Below are 11,063 nucleotides of genomic sequence, written 5' to 3'. Positions count from 1 at the left end.
CAAACACCCTGCTTGTCATCATTGATGCCGCCTGCCTTAATCAACTTTATACTTATCACTAACTACTACACCTCTGAGGGGCAGACATACAAACAGATCAGGGGTATGGCAATGAGGACTAGGCTGGCTCCTTCCTATGCCAACCTTTTTGTGGGTCACTTGGAGAAGGCTTTCTTAGGATCCATAAGCCTTCAGCCCCTGGTTACGTTGATAACATCTTTGCCATACGGACTCTTGGTGATTCTGACCTTTAAATCTGGAATCTCTAAATACATTCTACAAATTAAATTTCACATCGTTGTTTTGTCGACTCTATGCTGCTTTCCTTCATGTTGATCTCATCATCACCAAAGGCCAGCTGCACACTTCTGTCCACATTAAATCTACTAACCAACAGCAATACTTACGTTCTGACAGTTAGCATCCTTTCCATGTCAAACTTTCCCTCCCATACGGCCTTGGCATTCAAGGCAAACGTATTTGTTCACATGCAGACTCTTTATGGCAAGATACCACCATTCTCACTTCAGCCTTTACTGGACATAATTACAACCAGCCTAGTCCAAAAGCACACTTCCAGGGGTATCACTTCCAATCCTAGTACTGCTGATCCTTCCAAAAAACAGCTGTGCTTCTTTCAGATAACAGACCTCAGTTTACTTCAGAATGATTTTTGCAGTCCATAGGCCTTTACAAAATTAAACATATGAAATTATCTGTATGCTTTCATCAGGGAAATCTGAGCAAGACAGTCATGAAGGAAATCAACTGGCTATGTCATAGCGATTGCAGTAAGAAACACTCTGCTTGGGCTGATTACATATGCCAATTTCAGAACATCATTAATAATTTTAGTATTAATCTGCTGGTTGTACTCCATGTGAATTAATGTTTGTGAGAAAAGCTTCTAATGTAAATGGGGAAGAAATGGTTTTTCAGTGTAAAGTGAAATAGCACATGATCAAATTTAGGTTAGCCAAATAAATGATGCAAAAGAAACCAGAAGAAATAAAAAAAGAGACATGACAACAATGTAAAACCTGTTAGTTACAAATCTGGTGATTTAGTACTGATAAAAACAAAGGAAAAATCTAGCAAAGTGAATGACAAAATTAATAAATTCTTACATGTATACCATAGTCATTTTAAAGTCATTAGAGTAGCTCATAATAGTGCCTATGAATTGTTTATGTGAAATCGGGTTAGTTCTTTGGATTGAAAATGTAATTGATTGAAAACCTTATGTGATTCCTGTAAGACCTGTGACACTAAAGAAACTAACCAAAAATGAACTGAATAAGATTGGGTACATTAATTTTACTGATAGAACAAAAGAATTACTCAAGATTCACAATGTCATTTAGGTGAGGATTCACTACTCTTTAGTGAACACACCAACTGGTGATTGATGCCTCATTAGCTGGTTGAGATCAGTTTTCATTTTCTGATCCACTCATCTATGTTTGTCCTTTAAAACTAATTGGAGTTACACCTTTCTTCATACACATGTGCTTCCTGACTGGATCCCATGTAATGCCTGACAAGGATGAGGTGGATGCTTGGGTCAGTTACACCAAACAACATCTTATAATCAGGAGTTCATTTATTCACCTCTTTACACAAGTAAGGCCTAGAAAGAACTGGATGGCAGAACTGCACAAAGATAACGTTTAGCTTAGTTCGAAGACGATACTCAGATCGATACTGGTGTCGATCTCATCAGCACACCATAGGCCCCCCCCTCCCCCCACCCCAGTACGGAGTACTCTTGAGAGGCGGGGGGCGGAGGTGACTATGGCATCGGCAGGGGTGGACCGCAGTCAGCTCTACAGTGTCGTCGGCGAGCTGTGTCGATAGATGTCGTGAAGGAGGGTTCGGCCACCGACCCTGGAAGTTGTTGAAGTGCGCCGGGCGTCGTACTGGGCATGCTGGTTGTGCGGCGACAGGGAGGCTGGCAGTTTGTGGGTGGAATGAGCGACGACGACGATGTCTCCGGTGGGCGTGGCAAACACACGAAGCATGTCCAGGTCGACATAGGGCGAGAGGGGAACACATTTCACCAGGTGGCAGGGAATGGCGGAGGTTGTGTCATGAGCACTGGATGAAGGGAAACACATGATCAACAGTGTGTCATCGTGTAGTATCATGGAGATGTCATGGATTATGTCCAGGGGAACAGGCACAAACACCTCGAGCAAAGGCACGTTCAAGATGGGGGGTGTGTGGGAAATCTCGACAAGGAAAGACAGGCGAAGGGGGAGAGGTCGAAGGAACCGGCGAAGGTCCCGGCGGCAAGGGCGTGATCGTAGGTAACGTCGACGTGGGGAGCATGGGGTCACTTGATGGAGTGTGTGAGACCGGTGTAGGGAGCGAGGTCGGAGGAGAGCTCAACGAATGGAGCTGCAGGTAACTCGATTGAGTGTGGAAGTCCGACCTGAAGGGAGTGGTCGGAGCATCATGAGACATGACAGTGAGTGGTGTGGTCATGACCTGAAGGGGGGTAGAAGCAGGCTCGACATGAGCAGGCTTAAGTCTGTTGAGGGAGACTGTAACAGCTGAATCTTTTATCTGGATGTCATAGGTGTTGGCTGAGCGCCGGTATATGGCCGGTATATGGAGGTTGGAGGGGAGCACAGACAGTGTCATCTTGGAGCATGACATACTCACAATTGTCCAGAGATTTCGGGATGTGAACCTTAGGGCGGGAATTTCTGGTGGGCAGAGGGATGTGCAGGTTGATGAAGTGATGTCTGACACAGTCCATGAAGGAAGTTAAGTCAGAATGAGGGAGAGAAGTGGAAGGGCTCACAAGTTCGCCAGGGAGAACAATGGCTGGTTCAAATGGCTCTGAGCACTATGGGACTCAACTTCTGAGGTCATTAGTCCCCTAGAACTTAGAACTAGTTAAACCTAACTAACCTAAGGACATCACAAACATCCATGCCCGAGGCAGGATTCGAACCTGCGACCGCAGTGGTCTTGCGGTTCCAGACTGCAGCGCCTTTAACCGCACGGCCACTTCGGCCGGCTGGAGAACAATGTTCTGGCCGTATATGAACGTGGCTATTGTGCCTTTGAGGTCTTCCTAATAGATCACATGAATCCCGAGTAGCACAAGGGGGAGGGCCTCCATCCAAAGAGAATCGTGGCATCGAAGAGCCACCTTGAAAGTGCGGTACCAGCGATCAACTTGCTCATTACTTTGCGGGTGATATGCTGTGGGATGGTTGCGCCAGATGCCGCAAATGTTACAAATCTTGTTCAACAGGGCTGACTCAAATTGTCTGCCCTGGTCAGTCGTGATGATAGCTGGACATCCGAAATGTGATACCCATGACTCGAAGAAAGCTCGAGCAACAGTTTCTGCCGTGATATTGGGGGGGAGACAGCCTCGACCCAGCGATAGACGAGAGAACATAACGAAAGCTATTAGACGGGGGGAGAGGGCCGACAATGTCAATATGAATATGCTGGAAACGCCCAGGAGGGATCGTAAAGGTGCCGAGGGGGGGGTGAAGTGTGCTTGTGTACTTTGCAGCATTGGCACATGACACAGGAGTGTGCCCATTGCTGCCAATCCTTGTTGACATTTCTCCACACAAAGCGCTCTGCTATGAGGCAGGCAGACACACGAACACCAGGGTGGGCTAAATTATGCAGTGTGTTGAAGACAGTTCGATGGAGTGCGGTTGGGATGAGGGGGGCGTAACGTGCCCATACTGTCATCGCACCAGTTCTCACCAGAAACGCCAGGGAAGGTGCTGCGAATGAAGTGTAGTGAAGAGGTAGAGTCTGAAATCAGGTGTGTCCTCGTCAGCGGGTTGGAGGTTAGGCAGTTCAGAGAGGTCTAAGAGCGAATGAACGGCATTGACTCATGAAAGGAAATCAGCAACTATATTGTCAACACCCTTTGTGTGTCTGACATCAGTGTTGAACGGAGATATGAAGTCCTTGTATCTGAAGCTGCGAGGAGGCGGGTCAGCTGGCGGGTTTGTAATGGTCACAGCCAGGAGTTTGTGGTCTGTTAAAACATAAAAAGGGCATCCCTCAACGTCAGTCTTAAAATGCTTGATCGCTTCATAGACCACGAGCAACTCCCTGTCAAAGGCTGAATATTTCCGTTGAGCATTAGTGAGCTTGCGCGAGAAGAACTGCAGAGGCGAAGTTTGACTGTCGACTGTCTGGCTAAGGACAGTGCCGATGGCAGTATCGCTCATGTCTGTGGTGATGAAAAGCTACGCATTGGGATGAGGATGCGCGATGGTGCAGGCCTCCCCAAGAAGCTTTTTGAGGGCAGTGAAAGAGGCAGACATAGCAGGGGTCCATGGAACGGGCCAAGATCCAGAAGTCTTGGTGCCTGCCAAGGTGTCCATCAGTGGAGCCTGAATCTCCGCAGCTTGAGGTAGATGTCAGCAATAATAATTAACTGTCCCCAGAAAGCACCGGAGCTCTTTGAATGACGAAGGTCTGGTTAGGTTTAGTATTGTTTGTACTTTCTCAGGGGGCGGTGAAATGCCGTCGGCAGATACCCAAAACCAAGAAAAGTGCAGCGGGTTGATGTAGCTGCAATTTGTCCTGGTTGATCTCAATGCCTGCTGCCACGAGAGTATTCATAACAGTTTGCACATGTCGAATGTTGTCCTTGACAGAGGAGCTGAAAACAAGACTGTCATCAAGATACGCAAAGCAGAATTTTAGTTCGAATAGCACTTTGTTGATGAAGCGTTGCCAGGTCTGGGTTGCATTTTTCAGACCGAAGGGCATAAATCTAAACTGAAATTACCCAATCGGGGTGGTGATTGCTGTCTTCTCGATGTCTTCAGGTGCCATGGGGATCTGGTGGTAGGCGCGTTTGCAATCAATGACAGAGAATGTGGTCACACCTGCGAGGGAGCTGGTAAAGTCGGCAATGTTGGGTACGGGGTAGGTATCCATAATTTACTGGAGATCAGGGGGCCTGGCGTGAGGCGAAGCTTGTGAACCGTGCCATTGGTGACGACCGAAATGTTTCCGGCGACACGGGTGGTTTGTTTACAATGTGTGGCGGGTGGGACAGGCGGGGCATGGTCGTGGTGTTCGCAGCCACTCAGTGGATCCGACGGTAGCCAAGGCGGCGAAGCATGCCAGGAGTCAACGTGACAAGATGGCCGCTGGCCCGAAGCAGTGGCACCGTGGTCGGGTGAGCTCAATATAGCTCGTGAAGCGTTACTGAGTCCATTGTCCGAGGGCGTGGCCTGTAGCAGCACGGTCGCGGGCGAAACGCTTGGCTCCAGTGCACTGTTTGTGTTGTCAGTGGCAGTCGCACGGCAGCGCGCAGGAGCCGAAGTAGCATAGTTTGAGGTGCTGTCCACTAGGGGTGGGGTAGGAGCTGTCAGTTCGGAAACACGTGGCACTCGTCGCGCATGCACACTTGTGTCCGGCCAAGTGTCAAATGCTGCCGTGTTAGGAGGACTCTCTGTCCATGTGTTCATTTTTGTACTGTCTGTATATTGGTGTCAGCAATAAACATGCTATCATCGCTAAGTGTTATACTTCACTGATGACCCTGTTTTTGTATTTGGACTTGGGAGTGATCAGAACATGGCATTGTAAGATGGTGACACTGGGAACTTCAAAACATCTTCATTTCTGTGGCTGCAATTAAGCAATGTAAAAGCTATTGCCTACATTGTCTAACCTGTTCACCTTTGGACAATGTAAAATTATAATGTTTGTTGCAAACCTAACTTTAACAGTGAATGGGTTTGGATCACCATTCTTCAGCCTTTTAAAGAGCTGAAGCAAAAGGTGATGGATTAGAACTTGAATCTACATTTCAGTCATAAAGTTGGAAATAATTATTTGACTTTATCTACTTTCACGATGTCCATTACGTCTTCTTCAAAATATCAGCACAGTCATCCTGAGGTATGGATTATTCCTATGTAGAGCAAAAGGTTATAGTCTATTAATATTAATGATGAAAAATGCAGAAGTCTATATTCACAATTTATCACATTTATTGCACATTTACAAAACATGTAATTCAAGCAAGCAGTCACATTAACAATATGTCATGTGCAATACAAAAGCTGCCTGCCATCTTTAACATCTTGACAACAAATTCAAACTCTTGACCCACCAAAAAGGTAGAATAAAGTTACCATAAATGCCCATCTCAAACTGCAAAGTGATTTAAATTTAAATATCGATCTCTACATCCAAAGGTAAAGGTTATATGTCATCAATATTTTATAAAATTTACATTACACATATTTTCAAATTATAATCGAAAAATTACATAGGTAATAATAATAACAATAATAAAAATAAATTTCATAATTTCTTAAATTTTTCTCAAAGTCAAAGGAAAAGAAGTTCAATATAACTTTTAGAGGTTCAATTCTTATTTTGAAATAACTTTTTATTACATGTTTTTATGTTGGTACTTGTGCAAAACAATACTTTACAACTTTTTCACCAAAAAAATTTATGATTTTCAAAGGACAGCTGTGTACCAAGTACTATGTTTATTTGAGTGTATTGAGAAGTACAATACATATAGAAGATGAGCCATTGACCTGTTTCTTTACAGCAGCTTCCCAAGAATTTTATAAGCATGAAATGTGAACAAAATTCTGATATAAACATAATGGAACTGACAAATGTTTGATTTTGGTGAATATTAAGAAAATAATTTTTTGAAAAATAATTCCTTAAACCAAAGTACACTTAACATGTGTAAGTGTTGTGGCTACAGTGAAATTTAGCTCATAAAAATTACGTAAATTCTGAACTAATTATGTTTTCAAGAAATGCCTTTAGCAACCTAATAACTGTACCAACGAAGAGTTGCAATACAATGTAGACAAAAGATTTATTTTCATTATCTCTATTATCCCAACATATGTTTTTATGTCCAACAATACTAGATGTAATCAATATATTTCACATGGTTATCAGATTCACAGCAAGTACATTATTAATTTTTAGCATATTTTCTGATACAAATATATACTCTTTAACACGAATAAACATGACACACCACAATTCAGAATACAGTTCCCTAACCCTGAGCCCCATCTACGAACTTCCAGTATGCTGGAATAGCTATGGATCAGAAACATCTGTTAATCAGTGCAACGAAAAACCAGTGCAAAGTTGCAAATTTCACCTTTTCTTATTCATGCAGTGACTAGTTTCTGGCCGGGACCCATTTTCAGGTCATTGTCACATAGTCAAAAATGGAATTTCCAAAAATGTAAAAACCATGTCCAAAATGATTGGTTTTTCATTGACCTGAGCCTCATCATCTACATCATCATCATCAACAACAACAACATCAACATTATTATCTCATCATCAAAAGCATCATCATTATTGAATTATCCCTCATATCAGCATCTCAACTTTGAATGATGACCCTCAAAATGTATAGACCACTTCAGCACATAATTCTCAACTGATCATCTTGACATTGCAGAAGTATTCTGAACGTAGTATATCTACACTCAACCTATGATCAATCCACTACATGTTCACAGTTTCTTAAAATCTTACATATTTTGTCTAAAACAACACACTCTTCTCTAGACAACAACTTTCTTAAAGAAAGATGTTACTGGAATAATAGACAGTAAAACTTGCTCAAAACAGAATCGCATGGGACTAAAGTAATCTTCCAAATTAGACTGGTTTCCAGATTATACAGAACTCGCTAGCCTATCATAAACAAAAGTGTATATTTGTAATTATGCAAAAATTATGTACCTTCACTCTTCCACAGTAGATGTACATTTACTGTATATGGCACAATGGAACACTAGATTATTACGCAAACTAATAAATAATATGGCATTTACTTATTTCTCCTCTAACTTCTTTTATTGTTGTGTGTAATAGGCTTACATATTATTCCCATGATTATTTGCTTTACATTTCACTTTGTTCAACACATATTTACTGTAAAATCTTTTTTCCTGCACAATTTTTTGCACTATACAACAATTCCAACACCTTGGGAGATCTGTGTGTGCTGCAAATTGCATAACATTGTTTATGCATGCAACACCTTCTTCAGATATATTAATTATTCTAGGGACATCATTTTGCTGCTCTCTTTCTTCCTGATCATCTTTTGTGTTGCAGAATTATATTAAAGCTGTGGCTGAAGTAAAAGTGGAGTGAGTTGATAGAAAGTCATCTATCCCACTACATGAAATGTTTCACTCTTTAATTAATTCAGCAATTGCTGCAGCATTTTCTTGAGCTTTAATGGCCAGGGAAGTGTCTTGTTCTTGACCTCCAAACCCTGCTTCATTAAAGCACTTGGTAACAGTTTCAGGCTTTATTTACCTTACTGCCAAGCCAATCCAGTTAACTGCATCCGGGTCAGAAACTGCCTGTGCACGACTAAGTGCACTTTCGCCTTCTTCATCACTAAGAACAACAGACTGCATCAGTAATCACCTTTAATGGGTCTTGAATGTGTAAATAATCCCCTGGTCCATGGGTTGTATGAAACTGGTTGAATCTGGCAGGAAACAAGCCAATTTCAGGTTTGATAACTTGTCTTTTGGGTGGCAGATTGCATTGTCCAGGAAAAGGAGTACTTTTTTTCATTTTCGCTTTGAAAAAGGCCAACTATTCTTCCATAAAACTACACACATCATCCATGCCTTTTTATTGCTTCGCCATGTGACTGGAAACTTACCTATATCTATATTTATGAAACAATGTGGTTTTGCTACCAATTCAATCATCAGTGTCTCTCCATTTCACCTAACATGTTTTCACACAGCAGTTTTCCATTATTATTGATGCACGCAGACACACCCTGGAACATCGTCATGCACCTATGTCACAGTGAGTGTTCCATTAAACAGTGGTTTTACCCAGCAAAGTCAACCATTCCAAAGAAATGCTCCACCTGTATTATTTTCTGCCAGTTTCGGTTAACTAGTAGCACTTTGAGTGATAACATGGTGTCAATACTTTTTTAAGTGATAACATGATGTCAAATAAAATTACTTGTTGGAGCACTTAAAAAGTGAGAAAGACAAATTATATGAAATAATGTTTTGCTTCAAATACAGTAAAATATAAATTTATGATACTTTAAGAAGCAATAATACGATACTTGATGAATGGATGAAAGGGAATGGGCTAATGAAAAGAATAACAATGAAGACAGCAAATGAGGAAATTAATGAGATAGTGTGGGAATGGTTAGTAAGTGTGCTGGCAAAAAACTTACCTTTGACATTTTTCTGCCGGTGCACTTTTCTCCTCAAACTCAAGAGATTTTGAAAGCAGCAAGCAAAATAACAGTTCTGTTTCATTGGCACTGAACACATCTTTCAGGTTGTAATTCACAATTAGGTTGTACGATATTGTCTTATATTCTGTCGCTACACTTTCCTGCACATCCTTAGCTTCCCACTCACTTGACTCAACACATTGTTGTGCCTAGGCATGAAACTGTCCATGCATCCTGTGGATGCCTAAAACTCTATATTTCCAAACTCTTTAGTGACTCTCAAAGCTTACTCTGCCATACGGGTACGAAGGTAAGTTTTTTGCCCATGCACTTAATAATCATTCCCACACTATCTCGTTAATTTCTTCATTTCCTGTCTTCTCTGACATTCTTTTCATTTGCCCATTCCCTTTCATCCATTCATCAAGTATGTTATCCTATTTTCTTAAAGTATCTTAAATTTGTGTTTTACTGTATTTGAAATGCAACATTATTTCATGCAGTTTGTTTTTCTCACTTGTCTTAATTACATTAATCCTTTTGTTAAGTGCTGGCAGCAAATACGTTTCGTTCGACATCACGCTATCACTTAAAAAAATATTTATATCATGTTATCATTCAAAGTGCTACTAGTTGCCTGAAACTGGCAGAAAATAATGCAGGTGGTGCATTTCTTTGGAATGCTTGACCTTACATAGTAAAACCATTCTTTAATGGAACACCCGCCTCTTTCACTATGACAATTGCTGGAGAGTGTTTGTAGGTCCATGACAATGTTCCATGGTGTGTCTGCATTTGATGTACCTACACTGTGCATTGTTCCACAGAGTGACATGGTTTGATGGCCCCACGTGCAGTGTCGCACTGCACCAAACCTCTTTTGTCAGTTTTGTACTGATTAACAGCAATGTCAGGGCTGTGTAGTCTTTGTGTTAAAAGCAGTGTTCTTGTACTGTCATGAATAATTAACGTACATTCTAATACATTAGTACTGTAGTAGCACTTATCTGCATTATACAATGGATTATTAATTAAGTCTTAAAATTTGCATTCTGTTTCCACATTAGGCACTTTCTGCTTTATTCAAAAGATCACCCTATGAAAGTATATTGAGTGCATAATGAAATGCTTCTACAGTTTGGCCAGATTTCCAAATTATACACATTCCACTTTGATCAAGTTTTACTGTAACAATAATTGTTAGTATATATATATAATTTCTGCTTTAAGTTCATGGTTCAAAATTCTAATCAATGCTCATGCTTTCTCCCAGCAATTCAAAAGCTGACTGTAAATCTAAAATGTGACAATAATATCTAACAATTCTGATTTATCCTTCAGTAATTTATTTCCAAACAGATACAAAATTTTTTCAAATATGGTGCAACAGTTCCCAGAATACCTTCAAAATCATACATAATACAAAAAATTCATCTACATAAGATTTCTATGAAAACAAAGGATTTCTGAACAACCTTTCAGACTAGATGAATAGTTTGATGACAAAAATCCAATATGTAACACAAATATCCATTCAAACAATGGAAAATTCAGGATGGAATAATGACAATGTTATGAAAGGGATAGACTGCTACCCACCATATAGCAGAGATTTGTTGGGATCAGACTGCGAGCAATCTGGGTGGTGGGGTACGAAGGAGGCTTGGGTGCGGAGGGGGACGGAGAACACTGGGTATGGGTGAGAGATGGTAAGGACAAGGTGGAGGGAGAGTGGGGTAACAAAACTAGGTGCAGTCGAGAGGTTAGACGGCAAGGGGGGGGGAGATAAACAAACTGGGTTAGTACTTGGTACTTGTGGAGTAGA

The sequence above is a fragment of the Schistocerca piceifrons genome, chromosome 2 (genome assembly GCF_021461385.2).
Source record: "Schistocerca piceifrons isolate TAMUIC-IGC-003096 chromosome 2, iqSchPice1.1, whole genome shotgun sequence".
NCBI classification, from domain to species: domain Eukaryota; kingdom Metazoa; phylum Arthropoda; class Insecta; order Orthoptera; family Acrididae; genus Schistocerca; species Schistocerca piceifrons.
This window is presented reverse-complemented; position numbering follows the sequence as displayed.